Below are 3,198 nucleotides of genomic sequence, written 5' to 3'. Positions count from 1 at the left end.
TATGCAACAAAAGTTTCGGCCAAAATCCATCGGAAAAAATCTGACGGATTTTGTGGTCGGAATATCCGACCGTGTGTACAGGGCATTACTGTACAACTCTCCAGCCCTTTGGTAAAAAAAAACTTCTTCTTGCTACAGCCAGATATTTCAAATTTCAACTCATCAACCCAGAGTGCCCCAGTTCCTATGTTTTCGTGCATAGTTGAGTCACTTAGCCTTGTTTCCACATCCAAGGTATGGCTTTTTTGCCCACAATTCTTCCATGAAGACCACATCAGGCCAGACTTCTCTGGACAGTAGATGGGTGTACCCAGATCTCACTTGTTTCTTCCAGTTGTGTGCTGATGGCACTGCTGAACATCTCCCAGTGTTGAAGGGAAGTAAGCATGTGATGTGAAAGATGTGTCTTTCATCTTCTGCATTAAGTTTTCTTGGCCATCGCTTCTCGGCCTTTTGGCTAAGATCAAGTGTAGTATCTGTTCTTATCAGTTGCCAAAGGAGGCGCTGGTCCATCCCTATAGAGGGTTTGGGCGGCGCTCTCCGATGGTGTAATTTGCATCCCGAAGGATGGTTTCGGTAGGGGCCACGTCGTGCCGCCCGACAGTAAACTGGGGGCCGATGCATGGTCGAGTCTGAGCCATCTGGAAGGATGCACCTGGTGAGGGCGGAGAACCACTGGTCGGCGCCAGGGGAGGGGACCCTGGCAGACCGGCTTGGATTGTGGCAGCTTTAGCCCCAGTCAGTTTTTCGGGAGGGAACGCTTAGCTCTTCTGTTCCAGCAGAGGGGCGGCCGGTACCTTTCGAATATAATTAGGTAGGAGTGACGGGAGTGAGGGTGGGACCTGATGGCAAAGGGTCTCACTAAGCTCGCTGATCTCCATGCCTTTCTGGCTGTGGTGGGGGCTGTCGTAGTCTGGGCTGGGCTGTCGGGGATGCTTTTGTTGGAAAGCCCATGGTGATGTGCCCCTGGAGTGGCAGTCCAGGGGTGCCTTCTTTCACTGTGCGTCAGCACTTTGATTTAGGCACCTAGGTCACGTCACCATTACACGCTTTTTTTACACCTGCCTCTAGGGCCCGGCCTTTTGGCTAGGACCAGAGGAATTTTTGATTCCTGGCCGGAGGGCCGGCCATTGTATCTCACAATGGTCACTTTTCACTCTCCTCTTCACTATCCCTTCCCCACTTTTTATTTATTTTATCTGTGTGTGTTTGTCACTGTGTGTCACTTCACGTTTGATTAGTAGGGTGTCGGTCCTCGGACCAATCCTGAACGTCTTGTGGGAGAGCGGACATAGGCCTTCTGGCTTGGTCCAATCTCCATGAGGGGGGGCCTACCTTCGGGGAAGCCCCCATAGTACCAAGTACCTAGGAGGTTCTGTTTCGGCAGTCCTCCCGGGGAAAGGAGGGATTCCGGTTTCGTCCGGGTCCCACTTGTTGAGTCTGGTACCTCAGTCCCTGTCTGGAGCCTAACGCCCCGGGGGATCAGGGTATGGTCCTTCTTTTGGAGGACATCAGGCACCCGTCTGCACTTTTTAGTGTGTCACTCTTTATGTGTGTGCACTTTTTTTATGCACCGGGTGGAAGTTTTTTGGGTGTGTTTGCACGCCATGGGCTTTTTCAATAGAAAAAAAATTAAGTTTTCTTGGCCATCCACTTTGTCTACGGTTCATTGTGCTTCAAAAGAGCTTGAACAACACATCTTGAAACCCCAGTCTGCTTTGAAATCTTTGCCTGGGAGAGACCTTGCTGATGCAGCCTTGCTGCTGTGCTCAGTCTTGCCATGTTGCATGGCCTGTGATATCAAAACTGTCTTCAACAACCTCACCTTAGTAGCTTTCTCAACCAGTTTTAAGCCTCCTACACAGCTGTTTCTGTTAATGACTGTTTCAACCTACACACCTACATTATTGATAATCATTGGCACCTGTTTGGTATAATCACACACCTGACTCTAATCCTACTAAATCCCTGACTTTGTGCAAGTGTGCAAGGGTAAAAATTGATGCTGGTTTGAAGCCAAAGAGTAGTCACACCGAATATTGATTTAATGTAGAATCTTCTGTTCCCTCACTTTGTACAGAGATAAAAATAAACAATTAAAATATATATTTTTGAAGGCACTACATTTGACTACACTAGTCAGCACCATGACTAGTGCACCTGGATGTCATTGTTCTCTACAGCAGTGGTCATCAACTTCGGTCCTCAGGACCCACTAACAGGCCAGATTTGCAAGATAACTGAAATACATCACAGGTGATATAATTTGCTGCTCAGGGATAGCAGTATTCTAGTCTGCATCTCCCCAAGGTAATACATAAAACCTGGCCTGTTGGTGGGCCCTGAGGACAGGGTTGATGACCACTGCACTACAGTATAAAACAGGGATGCCAAATAAAATTTCAGTTTGGGCCACATCAGCACTATGGTTCCCCTTAAAGTGGTGGTTGTATCTTTAAGACTATATCAATTTATCCAGGGCATTTTTTCTCAGAGAATGGAAGCAGGAGCTCAACCATCTCTCCCCCCCCCCCCGGTGGGTGTGGCTAAATTGCACCAGCAGTGGGAGTATCTCAAAGGGGTATTAAATACCAAAGGTAGGCTATGCACACAGTTCAGAGGTACGCTATGTACAGAGTGCAGGGTTGAGGAGTTTATTACATACAGAGTGCAGAGTTCAGCTCTTTCACAAGCTGATCACATTTCACTTCCATCCCTCATCGGCTCTGACTTCTGCAACACTCTCCCCCTCCCTCCACCTCTGAAAAAATCTGCTTCCACAGGCCTCATCTCTAACCGCCCCCCAAAGCTTCTTTTCCTCTCACCTACCTGGGCCTGGCTCTAGTGCCTCCTGGCAATATAGGCAGCTTGGCCGCCCTCATCTGTAGGGAGATCATTGGTTGGTATGTGTGCACCTGAGCGACTTGCCAGGTGATGCCAGTCCCACACTGCACCTGCATTTCCCTTGTCCCCACTGTGACTGCAGAACAGGCAGGGATCTGTGAGAGCCGCTGAGAGGAAAGCTGTCCTTGTAAACACAGAAGGCTTTTGTGTGTACAAGTGACAGTGTTGAGCAATGAGCGGAGGGCAAGACAGAACTGAAATGACCTGGAGGGCCAGATTCAGCCTGCGGGCTTTGTGTTCGACACATAGGGTATAGAGTAAGGTACTAACACAGACTGTCCTCATTGGTAAGCC

The 3,198-nt window shown here is 48.9% G+C and overlaps 1 pseudogene; it reads left to right on the top strand.

Annotated features, from left to right (window-relative positions):
* The first annotated feature begins 437 nt into the window (after positions 1–437).
* Positions 438–542, top strand: LOC143937532 (U2 spliceosomal RNA; annotated as a pseudogene).
* The last annotated feature ends 2,656 nt before the right edge of the window (positions 543–3,198 follow it).

This window comes from Lithobates pipiens, unplaced genomic scaffold (genome assembly GCF_037356315.1).
Source record: "Lithobates pipiens isolate NorthernLeopardFrog02 unplaced genomic scaffold, aLitPip1_a1.2 Scaffold_28, whole genome shotgun sequence".
NCBI classification, from domain to species: domain Eukaryota; kingdom Metazoa; phylum Chordata; class Amphibia; order Anura; family Ranidae; genus Lithobates; species Lithobates pipiens.
The sequence above is the reverse complement of the archived record's forward strand: the minus strand, read 5'-3'. Positions and strand labels throughout refer to the sequence as shown.